At 48.6% G+C, this 12,083-nt stretch overlaps 1 long non-coding RNA gene across 1 annotated transcript; it reads left to right on the top strand.

Annotated features, from left to right (window-relative positions):
• Positions 1-8,664: 8,664 nt before the first annotated feature.
• LOC123281122 (uncharacterized) lies at positions 8,665-11,338 on the top strand. Its single transcript, XR_006520353.2, has 3 exons — positions 8,665-8,930; positions 9,041-9,321; positions 9,881-11,338. It is a non-coding gene; the product is annotated as an uncharacterized lncRNA (long non-coding RNA).
• The last annotated feature ends 745 nt before the right edge of the window (positions 11,339-12,083 follow it).

Genomic DNA, 12,083 nt, shown 5'->3' with positions numbered 1-12,083 from the left:
ATGAAGGAGGATGGGTGACGGAGAGGACAGAGGATGCTGAACGCCTGCCCAGAGCTAGTTGCCTGGAGACCCACAGAGAGTCAGAGAAAAGACAACCACAGACCTCACCTCCCTGGTTAAGCAGCTCATGAAAAGTAAATGTAGTGCCACCAAATCTCATTAAAAAGAAGCCCAGCTGTGGGAGAAATGTCGCTCTCTTCATATTTCTGTGACTGAGCCAAATGTCTGTCTTGAGGCTGCATCCTTCTTCGTGCCTTGGAAATGTAGAAACAAATGCTCCTCTCCCAAGGTGGACACTCCAGTCACCTGTCCTTCATTTGGTCCTGTGGGTGATGAGTCCGCTGGCTTTCACCCACATAGGTGCTCTTCTTCTATGCGTCCCACCTGCGATGGGGATGCCAACCTACACCTGGCCCTGGGGCACGGCAGGAGCCTGGGCTCAAAACTCATCCTCCTTCCTTCCTTCCTATCTCCCTTCCCTCCTTCCTTCCCTCCTTTCTTCTTTCCCTTCTTCCTCCCTCCCTCCCTCCCTCCCTTCCTTCCTTCTCTCCCTCTCTCCTTCCCTCCTTCCTTCCTTCCCCAAATAGGAATTGGGTGCCTAAAGGTACCATATCCTGCTCACAGTCCAGATGAGCTCATGTCCCAATTATTCCAGTTGCTGAAAGTAGAAAAGATATTTTCTGAGGGCTTCTGAGAAAAAAAATTTCTTCCTTGTTCTTTCCTTGAACTTTCAGGAAAGTTCAAATAATTTCTGAATGCTCAGACTCTCCAAATGTTTATGTTTTACTGCATTCAGTTTCTCTGATCCCCCTTCTTCCTCTCTCCTCTCCGCATATGGACATACAGATGTTCTGAACTGTTTGAGGGTCAGTTGCAAACATTGTGCCCCTTTGCTCCTAAACTCTTTTCAGTGTGTTTTTCCTAAAAGCAAAGGACATTCTCTTTTTCCGAAAAGCAAAGGACATTCTCTTATGTAACCACAGTAAAACTGTCAAAATTAACATTGATATCCTACTAATGTCTAAGCTACAGATCACATTAAAATTTCACCAACTGTCCCAGTAATGCCGTTTATAGCAAAATGAAAGAAAACCCAAAAAACCCCTCCACGCCTCTTTAGTCTCCTTTAACTGGAAGAGTTCCCCTTCTTTCCTTCTTTCGTGACCTTGGCGTTTTCCTTGACATTTTTGAAGAGTACCAGTGAGTTGGCTTCTCCATTTGGGTCTATCTGATGTTTGCTCGTGATTAGATTCAGGTTATGCGTGTTTGGCAGGAAACCCACAGCAGTGATCTCAGTGTTGTATACATCACAGCTGAGCGTATCCCGTCATGGGGGCACGGGACGTCGACTCATCCGCTGCCTGTGATGTTAACTCTAATCACCTGGTTCAGGCGGTGTGGCTGGCTTTCTCCACTGCAAAGTCACTTTTTGTCCCCTTGTAATTACAAAGTGTCTTGTGGGGAGATACTTTGAGACTGTGTAAGTGTGCTTCCGTGCTCTTTTGAGAGAGTTTCCAGAAGCACCTCTGTCTGTAGATATAGATGTGGATACAGACATGGAAATGGATATAGATGACATAGATATAGACGTAGATAGATATGTATATCTAAATCTCTCTTCCTTAGAAGGAAGCCCAGACCCACGAGTTGTTATGTCACCCCATCACCATGAGGGGGAGCCGTGCTTACGATGAAATTAACAACACAGAAGGCACAGTGGAAACTGAGCAACCCAGTTCAACAAACCTCAGAGCCGCTCCCGCCCCTGCACTCCTAGTCCTGTGTTCCTATGCTGTTATTAAGCCAATTAGAGTTGGATTTTTTAAACAACTTTATTGAGGTATAATTGGTGTACAATGAACTGCACATGTTTAATGTAGATAATTTGATGAGTTTACACATAGGCAAACACCTGTGATACCATCACCACAAGCCAGATAGCAGATATGTCATGTCCAACACTTCCCAGAGTTTCCTTGTCTGTCTTTGCTTTTGGTTTTTCTAAAGACAGATCCTCCAAAGGAGCTCAATTGTCTAAATGCCCTCCCAGGGAGTTTCATCCGTCAGGAAAGACTGGCTCTTATCTCAGGAGAGGAGACCAGAAGTCAACACCATACCCAGATGCACTTCGTCACAAACTGTCATACCACCTGTCTATTCTTCTAAGGGCCCATTCATCTTTCCTAAAAATCATTTACTCTCCCCTAAAAGCCCACATCCCGCTCCCCTTCCCCTATTAAGATGGTATTTAAGCCGGAGTTCTAAGCCACTTCTTTGAGTTACTCATTTTCTCCTAGCTATCCTCCACGTATACATGAGGCACACACATCAATAAGCTTCTGTTCGTTTTTCTCTCGTTAATCCGTCTTTTATTGAAGGCTCTCAGCCAAGAACTCAGAAGGATAGAGGGAAAGTTGTTTTTCCTTTCCCACACATCTCTCCCGCTGGTAGCTTTGAGGACATCTCCATTCCCATCCCTCCAGGCACTGGCCATACTGTGTTCCCCACAAGAGTTCCTAGTCCACCAGCTCTCCACACCTTGTCCTTGTCTCTCTTGGGCATCCAGGATGCAATCTTCTTCTCCGTGCACACGGTGGTCCAGGGGACCCTCCAAAATCATTTCCAGTCCATTCATCTAGATAAAGACCCTGAGGTCTACTCTGGAGTCTTGGCACTCTCTTGGGTCGTCTGGTAGACTGTACTAATGCCTCCTCTACAGCTTTCACTCAGCTACCCTTCCTTCCTTCTGTTCAAGGATGGAGAAGCATTGTCCTCAGAGCGGTAGGGTCCTTCCCTCTGGCCAGGAGCATAAACCATGTTCAGTATAAGCCAATCAAGGTGTGTCAGTTTGCTTGGGCTGCTGCAACAGAGACCACAAACTAGATGGCTTAAAACAGCAGAAATGTATCGTCTCTCAGTTCTGGAGGCCAGAAGTCCAAGACCAAGGGGTAGGCAGGGCCACGCTCCCTCTAAAACCTGCGGGAGAATCCTTGTCCTCTTCCTAGCTTCTGGGGGTTTGTAGGTAGACTGTTTGGTTATTTCCTTCGTAGCACTCGTTACTCAATACATTAGCTCAAGTCCTTATGCTTTTATCGTGCCTCGCCCAACTAGTACGTGAGTTGCATGGGGTAGGAACTTGTTCTTTTTCACTGCAACATCTTTAGTGCTTCGAATTAAAATCAGTACCTGGCACCAAGTGTATGCTCACCTATTTATGGAATTTTGTCTTCAGCTGCCATTGGGAACAAGTGAAGTTGACCATATGACAACAAGGGAAAGAGCCATGAAGTCCAAAGCTTGAAGCCACAGGAAGACAGATTTAATATAAAGGTAAGAAGGATTCACTAGTAGTTCTGAGCCTGGAATGTGGGGGTATCCAGAGGGGCTAGGGAGATGTCCCTGTTCACCCCTAGCAGTTTTCAAGTTTATTGACTCTGTGTGTGCATATCGCCATTTCTCTGAAATAATGACTAAGAATCCTTTTCTCCACATCTCCTCTCCCCACCTCCCCCGCCTGCCGCTCTCGACACACACGTTCTGCTTCTGCTGGGAACACTCATTAACATCCAAAGGAACTAATTATCCACTCCATTTATTTTCCATCAAGTACTTGAAGGAACGAGGTACAAGGATTTAGCCTGCCCCCAATTACTAATGTATTTAAGTGCCTAAAGGATGAAGGCTGTAAATTGAGAGACAGAGGAGAAAACTGGAGGAGGAAACAGGAGGAACTGAGTTTTCTTTCTCTCTGCGCTCTTCTACTTTAGAAGACCGAGAAAAAAAATAGAGAAATAGAGATGAGGATGGATAGAGATAGATACATACATACGCACATAAATAGAAAGGTAGATAGATGATAGATATATAGATAGATAATAAGTAGATAGATGATAGATAATAGATTATTGATAGCTAGATAATAGATGATAGATAAGTAGATAGATGATAGAGATAGATAATGAGTAGATAGATGATAATACATAGGTAGATAGATAGATAGGTAGATTGCAAATTCAATCATATGAAGCAGGCAGAGAACATCTTAATGCATAAATATTTCTACAAGTTTCTCATTAATTTATTAGGCTCAAATCCTAGAGGAAAGGTAACTCAGTCAAAAGTTATGAACAACCTGAGGGTCTTAGTGTACCAGTTTTCAGCTCCACCAGCACTATAGAAAGGTACCCGTTTCATCTGAGAGAGTTATAATTCTGAGGGAAAGTTAATGAGAGGGGTTAGGAAAGACATAAGCACTGTTGATGTAGGAGAAAGACCTAATTGGATTATTGAACCAGAACGATTGAATTCTTAGACTTTTAGAGATGGTTGGGCTAGTGAAGCTGAAAATCATACTATCAGAAGCATTAAGATGTTGAAGAAGTGACAGGATAGGAGTCTGTGGTCCAGAAGACACGCTTCAGAGTTGACTCTCCTGAGAACATTCCTGTGCAAAGTGGTGGTGAGTCAGAATGGAGTGGAGCCAATGAGGTGTACAAGTGTTGACAGCAGCATGTGAAAAACATCACTGATGCTAATGCTGCATTCACACCATTGACTCAGGTGGAATGACGTGGCCTGGAGAGCGTAAACTCACGGGCTAGAGTCCTGAAAGGTGAGCAAGTGCCCTGGAGTTCAGCAGATGACAACAGCCACAATGGGAAGTAGACACAAAAGTTGAGTGGAGATCAACTTGTAAAAAATAAAAAGGAGTGCAGAAAATGTGGCAACTGCTCTTGATTTTGAATGGGAGGGAGTGCAGGAAACGGAACAGAGATGGTTGTGTGAGAGATGATGGGCGCCTTCATGTTAGTGGGGTGGGCTGTGTCTTTCTAGCGTTTGTTTTCCTTGTAGGTGCACAGATAATATCAATGGGATTGAAAAGGGGGTTGTATATTGACAAGAACAGAAAGGGAGAGAACATTCTACGTTGGCTCTGCCAGATATTGCTGGATGACTCCCTTCCTGCAGAGTCTGCAACACGCTAGACTGAAAAATTAAAAAGTGAAACAACGGGTGGCCCAGTGGCTCAGCGGTTAAGTGTGCACGTTCTGCTTTGGTGGCCAGGGTTTGCCGGTTTGGATCCCGAGTGCAGACATAGCACCGTGTGGCAAGCCATGCTGTGGTAGGCGTCCCACATATAAAACAGAGGAAGATGGGCACGGATGTTAGCTCAGGGCGAGTCTTCCTCAGCAAAAAGAGGAGGATTGGCAGATGTTAGCTCAGGGCTCATCTTCCTCAGAAAAAATAAAATAAAATAAAATAACATGAGCTAAAAGGTCATAATGAAAGTATGGGACAAAAGCCTGACGTGACCATGGCAGGCTGTGTCTTTCATGTTAATAACTCTGGTCACCATGATGGTTTGAGGAGGACTGTAACTTAGAGGGACTGCCAAATTTATGATGGAAAGGAGGGTTTCTTTCTAAATATACATATGAATGTCTTAAAATTTTACCCCTTCTGAGCTAGGCAAGTTCTAAAGATCCATGTCCACTTTCTGTGTTGTCCAAAAATTTGGCATTCATAAAACTCTTAAAATTTATTTTATTTACAATATGGATCTCTATTTTTAAAATTTTAATTTTCTTTCTTTTTTTTTTTTGAGGAAGATTAGCCCTGAGCTAATGTCTGCTGCCAATCCTCCTCTTTTTGCTGAGGAAGACTGGCCCTGAGCTAACATCCGTGCCCATCTTCCTCTACTTTATATGTGGGACGCCCACGACAGCATGACTTGCTGTATGGTGCCATGTCCGCACCCAGGATCTGAACTGGAAAACCCTGATCCGCCAAGAAGCAGAATGTGTGCACTTAACCACTGCGCCACCAGGCAGGCCCCAAACTCTTAAAATTTTAAAGTTTAGACCCACATCTATCTTTTCAATCTTACCAAAGAATTCCCCTCGCATACACACAATATAACAGGAAAGGGGGTGCTTCTACAGGTTAAAAACAATGTGCATGAAAGCTTTATTTCTCTTTCCCATCCAAGAAAGGAGGTAAAAATAGATTTGGGGGCATGGAGAGGTGTGTATCCTTCTTTCCTGTACTCAGCTTTGAGCAACTACCTCTGTCCATTGTGCTGAATAGTCAACAGTCTCCCTCAACCTTGTCTTGGACCAAAATGAAGAGATTACAATCAACCCTCTGCAGGACATGGGTGTGCTATTGTTTGGGGTTGGGAATCTGAGTTAGGATTAAGACCCCCCTCTCTTTCCTGCCCATAAACCAAGGTCAGTGTTGTTCCAACACCCTCCACTTGTCCACTCCTGTCTCTTCCACTTCACCCCATAAAGGAGGGGTTTGGGAGCCATCGTTCAGTCATTGCCCTGACTCAGAAGGGAGCAGTGAGGAGACATCCTTGCATCTCACTGGCCCATCATGGGACTGTGGGAAAGTCACTACAGGTCTTTGGACCCCAATCGCCAACCTGATAAGTTGAGGAACCAGATCAGATGTTGCAAACTTTGGTAAGCCACACCAGACTCTCAGGGATGCTTTTGGTGTGTCTGCTTGTTTGCTCATGTTTTATTTTTGTCTGTTTTGGTTCCTCTGTGGTGTTTTTGAAGAAATGCAAATTAAGCCACCAGTGTGTAGAGTTCAGAAATTTCACATAAAAATCCATATTTCTGGCTTCTCTTGATATGTCAGAGGGTCTGTAAACACTGCATCCAGGTCCCCTACTTCCCTGGGGCTGGGTAGCAGCTTTTGACAGGACTTGTCCTTTCCATTTCACCACAGACCTCACCAGTCCCTATTGTGTACCTCTAGGCTCCTTTACTAATTTCTGCAACCTCCTTGGGCCCTATTATATTTCACATGAAACGCCTGCTCTAGAAACCCTCGAATGCCTCAGATTGAACGACTAATGCAGAACTTTTCCCCGGGCTTTGTGACGGGAGCGGATATCTGCAGCAGCTTTTAGCTGGCTCCCTGCTCTGGAATTCAGCACTTTCTGATGTCTTAGTGTCCTGGCATCTCTCATTCCCAGGGCTGCTTTGTGTCTCTTTCTGCCCCTGTCATGTCCCGTGTGCCTCACTCTCTGCTGCTCTGTATTTCTTTCGAGGCAGAAAGGGACATAGGAAGGGAATGGACTTCAGAACCAGACGTGCCCATTTGAATTCCAGCTCGGCCACTTCCTAACCAGCCATCTGAGCATCAATCTCCTCATCTTTAAAATAGGAATAATAATATCTTTGCAGAGTTGTTGTGAGGACATTTAAGTATTGGGGACCCTGCGTATAAAGCAGGCTGAGAAGGGACCCACTGTGGAAGGGGGTCTTCATCAACTATCACAATCCTGTTAATAGTAAGCATCAGCACCTACTGGGTTCCAAGTGGCATGTTGTGTTCCTGACCTCACCGAATCCTCCCAACCACCCTATAAGGTAGCTGTCACCCTCCCTGAACCAATGACAAACATGGGGGCTCAGAGAGGTTAAGTAACTTTCCCAAGATTGTGCAGCTAGTAAATAGCCAGATCCAAACCTGGGCATTTGGACTCTGGAGCCTGTTTGCTTAACCATCACGTAGTCACGCCTCTCAGTAATAAGTAAACTTCCTATCTGCACGATTAGAGAAAAGGATGCACGAAGAGGGGCCACGTTGGACCCGAGGTCACGGGCGAGGGAGGAAGTGGAGGACACTTGGTTCTTTTCCCAGAACTGATCACCAGCACCCACAACTTGTCATCTGAGCCTCCTGCTTTCATCCTCTTCCCACCTCCATCTGTTCTCCACATAGCAGCCAAAATATTCCTTTTAAAATACAAATAAGATGATGCAACTCCTGCCCAAACCTCCCAATGGCTTCAGAGCATGCCAAAAATACAACTAAATTAGCCCACACGTGCTCACAACTCCTCTCCTTGCTCCAGCCACGCTGGCATTCTCCGAACCTCAGACTCGTCGGTGCCTGTGGCCTTGGCACTGGCTGTTCCTACCCCTGTACCGCTCTTCCCCGCATCTTGGCATGGCTGGAGGGGCGTCAGCCAGGTGCCCACCCAGAGCCCTCTGCGGAGTCCTTCCCTGACAACCCACCTCCACTGTCCACTCCTTCACTCCCTCTTTGTCCCATCTCCATGTCTTCATTTCTTAGAGCAGGTGTGTCACTCCCTGCACCCTCATTTACGCATCTGTTTATTGTTTTCTGTCTTCCTCCCCTTTCCCTGGACCAGTAGGATGTAAGCTCGACTGGACAGTGACTTCGTTTTGGTTGGCTGCTACTTCGATGGACAACCTGTCACAGACCTGGGCACAGCAGGCTCTCGTTAAAGACTGCTGAATAAATGAAGAGCTTGTAGGAGAGTGATTGCACTTGGGGCCCCAATTCTCCACCGTTTCCTGCATCCAGCCCCTGCGCAATGCACCTTTGCCACCTGCTCATCAAGAGGCGGTCTTCTTCCTGACCTCCTGATGTGGGCCGGCCGTGCAGCTTGGTTCAGCTGATAAAACCCGGTGAGAGTGAGTCGTGCTGGGTGCAATCCTGGCCCCAAGAGGCCAGGCACACCTCTGTTCCCTCTGTCTTGCTCACTCTTGGAACCCCACCACTGCCACCTGAAAATGCTGACTAGTCTGCTAGAGAATGGAGACCTTTTTCAGACAAGGTTGATTCTTGCTGAGTGACAACTCACTACTCCCGCCTCTTTCACCTCCTCACACTCTATGTATCACTCGTCAGAGCAACGGGAAGCTGTGAAGTCTATTTTAAGCAGGAGGAAATGAGAACACATATGGCTTGAGCTAGACGGGGCTGATGAAGACGGGGAAGGCCGTGGGGATATATCCGGGATATATTTTGGAGGTGGAACCAGAAGGCATTCGGGGGGATCAGTGAGTGGTCACCCAAGAGAGACACGCTGAAGATGGACCAGGACACTCCTGCTGTTCACCTGCTCACACAGCGAGTAAGAAGCGGGGTCAGGTTTGGACCTGGTATGTTGACTCCCTTTCACTGGAGCAAAGGGCGGGGTAAGGGGAGGCGGGTAATACAGCCAGAGGGGCGACTGAGGAGAAATCAACTTCTTTCCGCTGGGTCCTGACAGAGGCACCTGCGCCAGGCCCCCGAGGAGATGAAGCAGGAGGAAAACCACGGCTGTTGCCCAATTTGCAGCTTCTGGCCACCTTCCTGGTCCCACAAGGACCCCTGTGGGCAATAGTCTCCCTTCTCGCCACTGAAGAAGGAAGCAGGAGAGCCGAGGCCCAGCATTCAAGGCCGCAATCCAGGCTCTCTGGTCTGCTGGCCAGTCAATAAAAAGGACCGTGGACGTGGTGGCCTGTGAGTCACGGGAGGCCCGTCACAGGCTGTCACAGTGGTGATTGTGGGGTAAGCTGTTGGTTTCATTTGTCTATTTTTCTCTTGAGATGCAGAAGTCTGCTCACCATCACTGGTCTGTGCAAAGCCCTTCTCTTTTTAAATTTATTATAGTATTCCCTTTTTTTTAAAGATTGGCACCTGAGCTAACAACTGTTGCCAATCTTTTTTTTTTTTTTTTCCTGCTTTATCTCCCCAAATCTCCCCGGTACATAGTTGTATATCTTAGTTGCATGTCCCATTAGTTGTGTCATGTGGGACACCGCCTCAGAGTGGCCTGACGAGCAGTACCATGTCCGCGCCCAGGATCCGAACCGGCAAAACCCTGGGCCACCACAGCGGAGCGCGCGGACTTAACCACTTGGCCACAGGGCTGGCCCCTATAGTATTCCCTTTTATCATCACCGCTCAGTCCCACTCTCCTCCCCCGGGGGCAATCACTAACATACTTGGTAGGCATCCTCGCATCTTTTACTACTTCTAAGTATTCTTTTAACATCTGTTATTTGGAGTGGGGCGGGAGGGGTGGCGCTCCAGCTCTCACTACATTCCTTTTCTTGTTTCCACTCAGCACCATGTTCTGAAGACAAAGTCATGTCGCCGAGGATGCCTCCAGCTCATTGCCTCCAACTCCTGGTAGTATTCAGCAAAATCAGAGTTACTGAATTTTTAAAAACAGTTTTCACACAAATAGGCAGCAAGCCTGGGCTGATGTTTCATTCAGCTCACTGCAGACAGACCAGCAGTAGGTCAGAGCTGGTTCAGAAGAGGACGGGAAGGCCAGGATGGCAGAGTCAGGGGGAGGGCTTCGGGAGCACGGGGGCTGTGTCAGAACTGCCTCACGTCCTGAGGACGAGCAACCTGGCCGCCTGGGGTCATCCTGTCTACCAGACAGAGTCACAGTGGCCCCCACACCCAACCAGCTTTGTACAAGTTAGCCTCTAACTTGACAGGACTGGCAAACCAACTCGTCTCCAAACTACTGTTAGTCCAACGCAGTTGCATGTTCAAGGAGTTAGAGACCCTCAGGCAGAATATTTTTTTTAATGCTCTAGAGTGATTTTATAAGGTGCACATTTTCACCTTATTTCCACGTGTTGGACAACTTTTACTGAGCGGTGTGGGTGCACCTTCCCTTCCCCACTCTCCCAGGCATGGACATTTGTTGCTCCAATTTCCGAGCGACACTGAGATGAAGAGCAGTACGCCTATTTCCGTGGCCACGCGGGCGAGTCCGTCGGGTCGGGGGGCGGTGGGTCCACAGGCCGCGAGATGTACGCTTGCGTGTTTGGACAGGGCTGCCAATGGTTCTGTCTCTGCCCCCACCAGCTGGACACAAATCTCGTATCTCCCACGTGGAGGATCTTTTGTTTTGTTTTAGCCTTCCAGCAGCACCTCCTTCCTGTTTGGGGGATCCCCGCCCCGGGTCTTGGAGGAAGGCATGGCCCATCATCAGACATGGAATCCTTAGACCAACGCTCCCCCTGGCAGGCACAGAGGGCTGGGCGCATGAGTGCTGGGGGAACTGTCGGGTCTCCGCGTCTTCCTGGTTGACTCCAGGGGTGTTCCTTCCCAGCCCCTCCATCCCTAACCATGACCAGGTGCAGGCAGGACTCTGCCTCCTGAGCGAGTGCCATGAAAGCCGAGAGTGGGTGGGACACCTGAGGGACAGTCCACACTGATGGACACAGTGTGTGTGTGTGTGTGTGTGGGGTCTCCCCAGGGGCAAGTGAAAGTCTGGGGGAGCTCATCAGGAGAGGAGGGACGGAGTCTCAACAGCCACAGCAGCGGCAGTGCTGGCAGCAGAGGTGAGGAGCCCTGAGTGACGGTGGGAGCTGGAGGAAATACAGCTATGTGATGAGCAGGTGCCAGGGTGCTGGAACCTGAGCACCCGGGTCTAGATCAGTGACTGTGGCCCAGCCACTTACCTTTCGAGTGCCTGAGTTTCCAGGTCTGTGTGACGGGGATAACAATAGTGCTGCCTCAGTGGGTCATGACGATTAAATGAGTTGGCGGATTTAATCACTTCAAGGAGGATCTGGCCCATGGTACGCGCCAGTTTTTGCTGTTATTATCAGAACCCCATGCTCAGACCCCAGCCTGGCCTCTCCCCCACCCCCGCATGTTCCTCATCCCCTCCTGAGGCCTGCAGCAGATGAGGTGGCTGCTCCAAGCCCGTTTCCTCTGCTAGACAGTGGGCGCAGTACCCTCCAGAGGCATAGACCTCTGGAAGGAGGACACTGTGACAAAAGATGCCCGTGGGCGCTCACGCTGGGCCGGGGAGGGCTAGGCACTTTGTGCTCATTCCCTCACTTCATTTCCAACAATGGGCCCTTCGCAGCAGGAGTGCGATCAGCTGTTTCACCAGGTGGGCACTGAGGCCCAGGGGCCTGTCGGGCACCCCAGCGGTCACTGTCTTGCCCTGAGACTGCCGGGCACCCAAGGCTCCCTCAGCTGTTTGGGTAGTTTCCTGCCTTATGGGTCTGGGAAGGTGGGGTCAGCCTCTGGTGACAGATGCTGGACAGTCCAGCTAGCTGCCTTCCCAGACTTTCTTGCATCTAAGGCACAGCCTGTGGCCTGGGTTTTATTGGTCAGACACACCAGTATCGCCCTGGAAAGAAAGAACCAGGGCCTGGACCCCAGGACATTGTGCTGAACTGAGAACAAGGGGCGAGAGGCACCTTGGAAAGGGGGCTGGCCAAAGTCTGCACTCAGCAGTGAGCCACCCAGTGCCCCACACTTGGGCGGTCCCAGACTCATGGCCGCCAGACTCG

Source organism: Equus asinus, chromosome 26 (assembly GCF_041296235.1).
Source record: "Equus asinus isolate D_3611 breed Donkey chromosome 26, EquAss-T2T_v2, whole genome shotgun sequence".
Taxonomy (NCBI): Eukaryota; Metazoa; Chordata; class Mammalia; order Perissodactyla; family Equidae; genus Equus; species Equus asinus.
This window is presented reverse-complemented; position numbering and strand designations above follow the sequence as displayed.